This window comes from Salvelinus alpinus, chromosome 2 (assembly GCF_045679555.1).
Source record: "Salvelinus alpinus chromosome 2, SLU_Salpinus.1, whole genome shotgun sequence".
Taxonomy (NCBI): domain Eukaryota; kingdom Metazoa; phylum Chordata; class Actinopteri; order Salmoniformes; family Salmonidae; genus Salvelinus; species Salvelinus alpinus.
The window spans coordinates 29,614,449-29,626,781 of NC_092087.1; positions in this window are offsets into that span (position 1 = coordinate 29,614,449).

Sequence of the window (12,333 nt, forward strand, 5' to 3'; positions counted from 1 at the left end):
ACTTGTGATGATAATGAGCTAGTACATGGTATTATTTCCTGATACCAGTCAGGAAGACCAATAATGGTTTGTTTGATCGGCTCAGTCAGTCCCTGAGCCCTCCTGTGTTCTGTAGTAAACATATCTGTAGTAACTGCACGCTTTGTTATCTACCACACACTGTTAGCACAAAGTGCGTATGCAAATGCTGCTCTATTTTTGGCAAGGGTGATATATACAGAAGTAAGAGACTTTAAGAAGTCCTTGTATCTCTCTCTCCTCTGTATTTGAGCTGGTTGGCATTGATATAATCTTTTAAAAGGAATTAAAAAATTTGAGAGGAAAAAAGGTTGATGTACGATAATTATACAAACATATTATGAGGCAAAGTTCAACACACAAAAGGAAATGCACTATTCCAAATGAATGGCACATATGTAAATTGTTCACTTTCACATCTGACAGCCGTGCTGCTTTTGCAGATTGCTCAGGTGAACATAAATCGTAAAGGCATGTCAGTTGGCTGAAATCAGGCCTTGCATCTGTGTCTTTTAGGGGAAACCATTAAATTAATTGGTTATACAAAGGCTTGTGTTTTTTCCTTTGAAGATTTCTACACATGTTCTGGCACAAACACAGGTACCTCACTATTATGTACTATAGTGTTAATCAGGGGATGTCTTCAAGCGAAGATCAGGACTGGAGAGTGATCTGACTGAAACAAGATTTCCATATAGGCAAAGAGGACATAACCCCAACTAGAGACTTAGCAGGGGGAGTGTCTGTTAGAGGGAAAATCATCTCTGGGCAATCCATACTCAAACAGCGAGGAAGGGGCATTAATAGTATGAAGTGGGTTTATCACCTGAGTGTGAGCCAATGAACAGAGCCCGGGGAGGGTGGTGTTGATGATGAGTATTCTCCTGCAACCATTTACCTCATTTGGTTGTCATGGCTACACAGCCAGAGGCCGGTGCTCTTGGAAGGCGAGGAGGGAACGGAGAGGGGAGAGGGAGAGATGTGGAGAAGCATGGCCCTCAGCATGTCTGCCTTGCATTTCCCTCTCCCACTGAACTAACTGGACCTGGCATCTAATCACTACGCCCCTGTGAACTGATCTCTAACTCCTTCCTCCGACTACTATTCCTCAGAAGAGGCTGGTGGGAGGAGCTATAGGAAGATGGGCTCATTATAATGTATGGAATGGAATCAATGGAATGGTGTCAAACACATTGTTGTGTTTGATGTGTTTGGTATCATTCCATATACTCCATTCCAGCTATTACAGTCAGCCCATTCTCCTATGGCTTCTCCCACCAGCCTCCTCTGCTATTCCTCCTACAACTCTGACTCCTCTACAAGATAATATGATCTAATAGGTTTTCTAAGGAAATTTTTTAATTGCCTCTTTTTTGGCATCAGCCTTTTTTGGCCCCATATTGGCATTAGAGAAACAGTAGTATGTCCTTCAAGATTAAGGATTACGTATTTCTGCCACTAGTGACCACTATTCCACACATACCAATAGATACTTCTACACTAATCATTTCAGATTACAGATTATTTTACATCCAATCATCTCTGTGTTTTCAGTCATTTTACGCAATCTTGCAATGTCATACATATTATATTGTCCCTGCAAGAATATGCACAGCACACATTCTCTGTATGACCTTGAAAACGGAGTCTCTCAGATGGAAAAGATTGCAGTTGATAGAATTCTGTATAATTGATACATGTTTTCACCCACTTATACTGTATGTACTGGAAGTGACTAAGCTGCCAACAGTCCGAGTCACCGTCATTACATTTACATTTACATTTAAGTCATTTAGCAGACGCTCTTATCCAGAGCGACTTACAAATTGGTGCATTCACCTTATGATATCCAGTGGAACAACCACTTTACAATAGTGCATCTAACTCTTTTAAGGGGGGGGGGTTAGAAGGATTACTTTATCCTATCCTAGGTATTCCTTAAAGAGGTGGGGTTTCAGGTGTCTCCGGAAGGTGGTGATTGACTCCGCTGACCTGGCGTCGTGAGGGAGTTTGTTCCACCATTGGGGTGCCAGAGCAGCGAACAGTTTTGACTGGGCTGAGCGGGAACTGTACTTCCTCAGAGGTAGGGAGGCGAGCAGGCCAGAGGTGGATGAACGCAGTGCCCTTGTTTGGGTGTAGGGCCTGATCAGAGCCTGAAGGTACGGAGGTGCCGTTCCCCTCACAGCTCCGTAGGCAAGCACCATGGTCTTGTAGCGGATGCGAGCTTCAACTGGAAGCCAGTGGAGAGAGCGGAGGAGCGGGGTGACGTGAGAGAACTTGGGAAAGTTGAACACCAGACGGGCTGCGGCGTTCTGGATGAGTTGTAGGGGTTTAATGGCACAGGCAGGGAGCCCAGCCAACAGCGAGTTGCAGTAATCCAGACGGGAGATGACAAGTGCCTGGATTAGGACCTGCGCCGCTTCCTGCGTGAGGCAGGGTCGTACTCTGCGAATGTTGTAGAGCATGAACCTACAGGAACGGGTCACCGCCTTGATGTTAGTTGAGAACGACAGGGTGTTGTCCAGGATCACGCCAAGGTTCTTAGCACTCTGGGAGGAGGACACAATGGAGTTGTCAACCGTGATGGCGAGATCATGGAACGGGCAGTCCTTCCCCGGGAGGAAGAGCAGCTCCGTCTTGCCGAGGTTCAGCTTGAGGTGGTGATCCGTCATCCACACTGATATGTCTGCCAGACATGCAGAGATGCGATTCACCACCTGGTTATCAGAGGGGGGAAAGGAGAAGATTAATTGTGTGTCGTCTGCATAGCAATGATAGGAGAGACCATGTGAGGACATGACAGAGCCAAGTGACTTGGTGTATAGCGAGAATAGGAGAGGGCCTAGAACAGAGCCCTGGGGGACACCAGTGGTGAGAGCACGTGGTGCGGAGACAGATTCTCGCCACGCCACCTGGTAGGAGCGACCTGTCAGGTAGGACGCAATCCAAGCGTGGGCCGCGCCGGAGATGCCCAGCTCGGAGAGGGTGGAGAGGAGGATCTGATGGTTCACAGTATCAAAGGCAGCCGATAGGTCTAGAAGGATGAGAGCAGAGGAGAGAGAGTTAGCTTTAGCAGTGCGGAGCGCCTCCGTGACACAGAGAAGAGCAGTCTCAGTTGAATGACTAGTCTTGAAACCTGACTGATTTGGATCAAGAAGGTCATTCTGAGAGAGATAGCCGGAGAGCTGGCCAAGGACGGCACGTTCAAGAGTTTTGGAGAGAAAAGAAAGAAGGGATACTGGTCTGTAGTTGTTGACATCGGAGGGATCGAGTGTAGGTTTTTTCAGAAGGGGTGCAACTCTCGCTCTCTTGAAGACGGAAGGGACGTAGCCAGTGGTCAAGGATGAGTTGATGAGCGAGGTGAGGTAAGGGAGAAGGTCTCCGGAAATGGTCTGGAGAAGAGAGGAGGGGATAGGGTCAAGCGGGCAGGTTGTTGGGCGGCCGGCCGTCACAAGACGCGAGATTTCATCTGGAGAGAGAGGGGAGAAAGAGGTCAAAGCACAGGGTAGGGCAGTGTGAGCAGAACCAGCGGTGTCGTTTGACTTAGCAAACGAGGATCGGATGTCGTCGACCTTCTTTTCAAAATGGTTGACGAAGTCATCAGCAGAGAGGGAGGAGGGGGGAGGAGGGGGAGGAGGATTCAGGAGGGAGGAGAAGGTGGCAAAGAGCTTCCTAGGGTTAGAGGCAGATGCTTGGAATTTAGAGTGGTAGAAATTGGCTTTAGCAGCAGAGACAGAAGAGGAGAATGTAGAGAGGAGGGAGTGAAAGGATGCCAGGTCCGCAGGGAGGCGAGTTTTCCTCCATTTCCGCTCGGCTGCCCGGAGCCCTGTTCTGTGAGCTCGCAATGAGTCGTCGAGCCACGGAGCAGGAGGGGAGGACCGAGCCGGCCTGGAGGATAGGGGACATAGAGAGTCAAAGGATGCAGAAAGGGAGGAGAGGAGGGTTGAGGAGGCAGAATCAGGAGATAGGTTGGAGAAGGTTTGAGCAGAGGGAAGAGATGATAGGATGGAAGAGGAGAGAGTAGCGGGGGAGAGAGAGCGAAGGTTGGGACGGCGCGATACCATCCGAGTAGGGGCAGTGTGGGAAGTGTTGGATGAGAGCGAGAGGGAAAAGGATACAAGGTAGTGGTCGGAGACTTGGAGGGGAGTTGCAATGAGATTAGTGGAAGAACAGCATCTAGTAAAGATGAGGTCAAGCGTATTGCCTGCCTTGTGAGTAGGGGGGGAAGGTGAGAGGGTGAGGTCAAAAGAGGAGAGGAGTGGAAAGAAGGAGGCAGAGAGGAATGAGTCAAAGGTAGACGTGGGGAGGTTAAAGTCACCCAGAACTGTGAGAGGTGAGCCATCCTCAGGAAAGGAACTTATCAGGGCGTCAAGCTCATTGATGAACTCTCCAAGGGAACCTGGAGGGCGATAAATGATAAGGATGTTAAGCTTGAAAGGGCTGGTAACTGTGACAGCATGGAATTCAAAGGAGGCGATAGACAGATGGGTCAGGGGAGAAAGAGAGAATGTCCACTTGGGAGAGATGAGGATCCCAGTGCCACCACCCCGCTGACCAGAAGCTCTCGGGGTGTGCGAGAACACGTGGGCAGACGAGGAGAGAGCAGTAGGAGTAGCAGTGTTATCAGTGGTAATCCATGTTTCCGTCAGTGCCAAGAAGTCGAGGGACTGGAGGGAAGCATAGGCTGAGATGAACTCTGCCTTGTTGGCCGCAGATCGGCAGTTCCAGAGGCTGCCTGAGACCTGGAACTCCACGTGGGTCGTGCGCGCTGGGACCACCAGGTTAGAGTAGCAGCGGCCACGCGGTGTGAAGCGTTTGTATGGTCTGTGCAGAGAGGAGAGAACAGGGATAGACAGACACATAGTTGACAGGCTACAGAAGAGGCTACGCTAATGCAAAGGAGATTGGAATGACAAGTGGACTACACGTCTCGAATGTTCAGAAAGTTAAGCTTACGTTGCAAAAAATCTTATTGACTAAAATGATATAGTACTGCTGGCTGGTGAAATAGGCTAGCTAGCAGTGGCTGCGTTGTTGACTTTGTTTGAAAGTGTAGCTGGCTAGGTAACCTCTAACTGGCTAGGTAACCTCGACAATTACTCTAGACTACACAATTATCTTGGATACAAAGACGGCTATGTAGCCAGCTAAGATCAAACAAATCAAACTGTTGTACTGTAATGAAATGAAATGTAATACTACCTGTAATACTACCTGTGGAGCAAAGCGGAATGCAACTACTCGCTCCAATCCAAACCGGAAGTGCGTATCGTAGAGGGAGAGGCAATAGAAGTGTTGTTTCTTGTATTATTGTCTTTTGTGTCTTTAGAGGACTGCTTCACATATGGATGTCATCCATCCTATGACCAGGAAACCAAGACTGGAAACTCAGCAGCTTAAAGAGGAAGTCAGATAACACTGTGAAAGGAAGGTTTGGGCCTGCTGGCCCACAGTGGGATTGGAGGTGAAGGAGGAGGGTCAGGTTGCTGTGGTAAAAGGAGCCACCCCTCATACTTACCTTCACCTAATGTAACCGGTGTGAAATGGCTAGCTAGTTGGTGGGGTGCGCGCTAATAGCGTTTCAATTGGTGACGTCACTCGCTCTGAGCCCTTGAAGTAATTGTTCCCCTTGCTCTGCAAGGGCCTAAGCTTTTGTGGCGCGATGGGTAACGATGCTTTGTGGGAGGCAGTTGTTGATGTGTGCAGAGGGTCCCTGGTTCCAGCCCAGGAAGGGGCGAGGAGAGGGACGGAAGCAATACTGTTACACTAAGACTGGCCTGTGTGCACAAGGACACGGGTGGTTTCAACTCTGGAGCTTAAGGTAAGGAGTTGAAAATAAAATGTTGGTCGATCCTGAGGTCTATATACAGTTGAAGTCGGAAGTTTACATACACCTTAGCCAAATACATTTAAACTCAGTTTTTCGCAATTCCTGGCATTTAAACCTAGTAAAAATTCCCTGTCTTAGGTCAGTTAGGATCACCACTTTATTTTAAGAATGTGAAATGTCAGAATAATAGTAGAGAGAATGACATAATTCAGCTTTTACTTTTTTCATCACATTCCCAGTGGAACAGCAGTGTACATACACTCAATTAGTATTTGGTAGCATTGCCTTTAAATTGTTTAACTTGGGTCTGTCACAACTCCGACCGAAGGTGGCTCCCCTGCCTGTTCGGGCGGCGCTCGGCGGTCGTCGTCGCCGGTCTACTAGCCGCCACCGATCCCTTTTTCCTTTTCTGTTTGTTTGGTCTTATTGGTTGCACCTGTCTCTTATTTTGTTTCTTGATTTATGTCTATTTAAGCCTGTTAGGCCCGCCTATGTTTGTGCGGGATTGTTTTCTGTTAGTCAGGGTGTGCGTGTTTGTGTTCCTGTCCGTTTGTGCCCTGTGTTGGGTCGGACTATTTTTCTGTCTATTTTTTCACCTATGGTTTTGGGCGTTCGTTTGGGAATCCAAATAAAGATGGTTTTCCCCAGTATCCTCTGCTCTCTGCAATTGACTCTGCACCCACCACTCCAGGCGATTGTGACAGGGTCAAATGTTTCGGGTAGCCTTCCACAAGCTTCCCATCATAAATTGGGTGAATTGTGGCCCATTCCTCCTGACAGAGCTCGTGTAACTGAGTCAGGTTTGTAGGCCTCCTTGCTCGCACACGCTTTTTCAGTTCTGCCCACAGATTTTCTATAGGATTGAGGTCAGGGCTTTGTGATGGCCACTCCAATACCTTGACTTTGTTGTCCTTAAGCCATTTTGCCACAACTTTGGAAGTATGCTTGGGGTCATTGTCCATTTGGAAGACCCATTTGCGACCAAGCTTTAACTTCCTGACTGATGTCTTGAGATGTTGCTTCAATATATCCACATCATTTCCCATCAAATCAAATCAAATCAAATGTATTTATATAGCCCTTCTTACATCAGCTGATATCTCAAAGTGCTGTACAGAAACCCAGCCTAAAACCCCAAACAGCAAGCAATGCAGGTGTAGAGGCACGGTGGCTAGGAAAAACTCCCTAGAAAGGCCAAAACCTAGGAAGAAACCTAGAGAGGAACCAGGCTATGAGGGGTGGCCATTCCTCTTCTGGCTGTGCCGGGTGGAGATTATAACAGAACATGGTCAAGATGTTCAAATGTTCATAAATGACCAGCATGGTCAAATAATAATAATCACAGTAGTTGTTGAGGGTGCAACAAGTCAGCACCTCAGGAGTAAATGTCAGTTGGCTATTCATAACCAAGCCTTAAGAGTATGTCTACCGCTCCTGCTGTCTCTAGAGAGTTGAAAACAGCAGGTCTGGGACAGGTAGCACGTCCGGTGAACAGGTCAGGGTTCCATAGCCGCAGGCAGAAGAGTTGAAACTGGAGCAGCAGCATGGCCATGTGGACTGGGGACAGCAAGAAGTCATCATGCCAGGTAGTCCTGAGACATGCTCAGGTCCTCCGAGAGAGAGAAAGAAAGAAAGAGAGAAAGAGAGAATTAGAGAGAGCATACTTAAATTCACACAGGACACCGGATAAGACAGCAGAAGTACTCCAGATATAACAGAGTGACCCTAGCCCCTCAACACATAAACTACTGCAGCATAAATACTGGAGGCTGAGACAGGAGGGGTCAGGAGACACTGTGGCCCCATCCGATGATACCCCCAGACAGGGCCAAACAGGCAGGATATAACCCCACCCACTTTGCCAAAGCACAGCCTCCACACCAACAGATGGATATCTTCAACCACCAACTTACCATCCTGAGACAAGGAGGGGTGCATCACTCAAGTGATACACCCCTCCTAGGGACGGCATGGAAGAGCACCAGTAAGCCAGTGACTCAGCCCCTGTAATAGGGTTAGAGGCAGAGAATCCCAGTGGAGGGGTACCGGCCAGGCAGAGACAGCAAGGGTGGTTCGTTGCTCCAGAGCCTTTCCGTTCACCTTCACACTCCTGGGCAAGACTACACTCAATCATATGACCCACTGAAGAGAAGAGTCTTCAGTAAAGACTTAAAGGTCGAGACCGAGTCTGCGTCTCTCACATGGGTAGGCAGACCATTCCATAAAAATGGAGCTCTATAGGAGAAAGCCCTGCCTCCAGCTGTTTGCTTAGAAATTCTAGGGACAATTCGGATGCCTGCGTCTTGTGACCGTAGCGTACGTGTAGATATGTACGGCAGGACCAAATCGGAAAGATAGGTAGGAGCAAGCCCATGTAATGCTTTGTAGGTAAGCAGTAAAACCTTGAAATCAGCCCTAGCCTTAACAGGAAGCCAGTGTAGGGAGGCTAGCACTGGAGTAATATGAACCAACTTTTTGGTTCTAGTCAGGATTCTTGCAGCCGTATTTAGCACTAACTGAAGTTAATTTAGTGCTTTATCCGGGAAGCCGGAAAGTAGAGCATTTCAGTAGTCTAACCTAGAAGTAACAAAAGCATGGATGCCATCATGATGCCATCTATTTTATGAAGTGCACCAGTCCCTCCTGCAGCAAAGCACCCCCACAACATGATGCTGCCACCAGGTCATCCAGGTCATCTATAAGTCTTTGCTAGGTAAAGCCCCGCCTCATCTCAGCTCACTGGTCACCATAGCAGCACCCATCCGTAGCATGCACTCCAGCAGGTATATTTCACTGGTCACCCCCAAAGCCAATTCCTAATTTGGCCGCCTTTCCTTCCAGTGACTGCCAATGACTGGAACGAACTGCAAAATTCACAGAAGCTGGAGACTCATATCTCCTTCACTAACTTTAAACACCAGCTGTCAGAGCAGCTCACAGATCACTGCACCTGTACATAGCCCATCTGTAAATAGCCCATCCAACTACCTCATCCCCTTACTTTTATTTATTTTGCTCCTTTCCACCCCAGTATCTCTACTTGCACACTCATCTTATGCACATCTATCACTCCAGTGTTTAATTGCTATATTGTAATTATTTTGCCACTATGGCCTATTTATTGCCTTACCTCCCTTATCCTACCTCATTTGCACACACTGTAGATAGATTTTTATATTTTATTATTGACTTTATGTTTGTTTATTCCATGTGTTGTTGTTTGTGTTGCACTGCTTTGCTTTATCTTGGCCAGGTAGCAGTTGTAAATGAGAACTTGTTCTCAACTGGCCTACCTGGTTAAATAAAGGTGAAATAAAAAAATTAATTAAATAAAAAAGGTCCTTTGCTGTTGTTCTGGGATTGATTTGCACTTTTCGCACCAAAGTATGTTCATCTCTAGGAGACAGAACGCGTCTCCTTCCTGAGCGGTATGACGGCTGTGTTGTCCCATGGTGTTTATACTTGCGTACTATTGTTTGTACAGATGAACGTGGTACCTTCAGGCATTTGGAAATTGCTCCCAAGGATGAACCAGACTTGTGGAGGTCTACAATTTTTTTTCTGAGGTCTTGGCTGATTTCTTTGGATTTTCTCATGATGTCAAGCCAAGAGGCACTGAGTTTGAAGGTAGGCCTTGAAATACATCCAAAGGTACACCTCCAAAGGTACACCTCAATTAGCCTATCAGAAGCTTCAAAAGCCATGACATCATTTTCAGGAATTTTCCAAGCTATTTAAAGGCCCAGTCAACTTATTGTATGTAAACTTCTGACCCACTGGAATTGTAATACAGTGAATTATAAGTAAAATAATCTGTCTGTAAACAATTGTTGGAAAAATTACTTGTGTCATGCACAAAGTAGATGTCCTAACCGACTTGCCAAAACTACAGTTTGTTAACAAGAAATTTGTGGAGTGGTTGAAAAACGAGTTTTAATGACTCCAACTTAACTGTATGTAAACTTCCGACTTCAACTGTATCTGACCATATAATGATTGTCAGCCCCTGAGAAGCTAAAGTGTCATATCACAGCCTCATAATCTGTCCTGATTTGTGTTTGTGTCACGTTAACAACTAGTATAACTTCTTAAGTATAGGGGGCAGTATTTTCGTTTTTGGCTAAAAAACGTACCCATTTGAAACTGCCTATTTCTCAGCCCCCGAAACTAGAATATGCATATAATTGTCAGATTAGGATAGAAAACACTCTAAAGTTTCCAAAACTGTCCAAATTTTGTCTGTGAGTTTAACAGAACTGATATTGCAGGCGAAAACCTGAGGAAAATCCAATCAGGAAGTGCCTCTTTTTTTTTAAACCTCTCTGTTCTTATGCATGCCTATCATTCATTTAAAGGGATATCAACCAGATTAATTTTCTATGGCTTCCCGAAGGTGTCAACAGTCTTTAGACATAGTTTCAGGCTTTTATTTTGAAAAATGAGAGAGAACGATCACATTGCGTAAGTGGATAGGTGGGGGCTCTCAGAGTGAGTTTTGCGCAACAGAGAAAGGCGGCCATTGTTTTTCCCGGTCCTATTGAAAAACCAACACTCCCGGTCGATATATTATCGAATATATATTTGAAAAACAACCTGAGGATTGATTATAAAAAACGTTTGACATGTTTCTGTGGACATTATGGATATTATTTGGAATTTCCGTTTGCGTTGTCGTGACCGCTCTTTCCTGTGGATTTCTGAGGATAACGCGCCAAACGAACGGAGGTATTTGGATATAAAAATAATCTTTATGGAACAAAAGGAACATTTGTTGTCTAACTGGGAGTCTCGTGAGTGAAAACATCCGAAGATCATCAAAGGTAAACGATTAATTTTATTGCTTTTCTGATTTTCGTGACCAAGTTACCTGATGCTAAGTGTACTTAATGTTTTGTCGAGCGATCGATAAACTTACACAAACGCTTGTATTGCTTTCGCTGTAAAGCATAATTTCAAAATCTGAGACGACAGGTGGATTAACAAAAGGCTAAGCTGTGTTTTGCAATATTGCACTTGTGATTTTATGAATATGAATATTTTCTAGTAATATTATTTGACTGTGGCGCTATGCTATTCAGCGTTGCTGATGACAATTATCCCGATACCGGGATGGGTGTTTCAGAAAGGATAAGGGACATTGACAGAGATACAGTGAGGGAAAAAAGTATTTGATCCCCTGCTGATTTTGTACGTTTGCCCACTGACAAAGAAAAGATCAGTCTATACTTTTAATGTTAGGTTTATTTGAACAGTGAGAGACAGAATAACAACAAAAAAATCCAGAAAAACGCATGTCAAATATGTTATACATTTATTTGCATTTTAATGAGGGACATAAGTATTTGACCCCCTCAATCAGAAAGATTTCTGGCACCCAGGTGTCTTTTATACAGGTAACGAGCTGAGATTAGGAGCACACTCTTAAAGGGAGTGCTCCTAATCTCAGCTTGTTACCTGTATAAAAGACACCTGTCCACAGAAGCAATCAATCAATCAATCAGATTCCAAACTCTCCACCATGGCCAAGACCAAAGAGCTCTCCAAGGATGTCAGGGACAAGATTGTAGACCTACACAAGGCTGGAATGGGCTACAAGACCATCGCCAAGCAGCTTGGTGAGAAGGTGAAAACAGTTGGTGCGATTATTCGCAAATGGAAGAAACACAAAAGAACTGTCAATCTCCCTCGGCCTGGGTCTCCATGCAAGATCTCACCTCGTGGAGTTGCAATGATCATGAGAACGGTGAGGAATCAGCCTAGAACTACACGGGAGGATCTTGTCAATGATCTCAAGGCAGCTGGGACCATAGTCACCAAGAATACAATTGGTAACACACTACGCCGTGAAGGACTGAAATCCTGCAGCGCCCGCAAGGTCCCCCTGCTCAAGAAAGCACATATACATACCCGTCTGAAGTTTGCCAATGAACATCTGAATGATTCAGAGGACAACTGGGTGAAAGTGTTGTGGTCAGATGAGACCAAAATGGAGCTCTTTGGCATCAACTCAACTCGCCGTGTTTGGAGGAGGAGGAATGCTGCCTATGACCCCAGAACACCATCCCCACCGTCAAACATGGAATTGGAAACATTATACTTTGGGGTTGTTTTTCTGCTAAGGGGACAGGACAACTTCACCGCATCAAAGGGACGATGGACGGGGCCATGTACTGTCATATCTTGGGTGAGAACCTCCTTCCCTCAGCCTGGGCATTGAAAATGGGTCGTGGATGGGTATTCCAGCATGACAATGACCCAAAACACACGGCCAAGGCAACAAAGGAGTGGCTCAAGAAGAAGCACAATAAGGTCCTAATCCCATAGAAAATCTGTGGAGGGAGCTGAAGGTTCGAGTTGCCAAACGTCGGCCTCGATACCTTAATGACTTGGAGAAGATCTGCAAAGAGAAGTGGGACAAAATCCCTCCTGAGATGTGTGCAAACCTGGTGGCCAACTACAAGAAACGTCTGACCTCTGTGATTGCC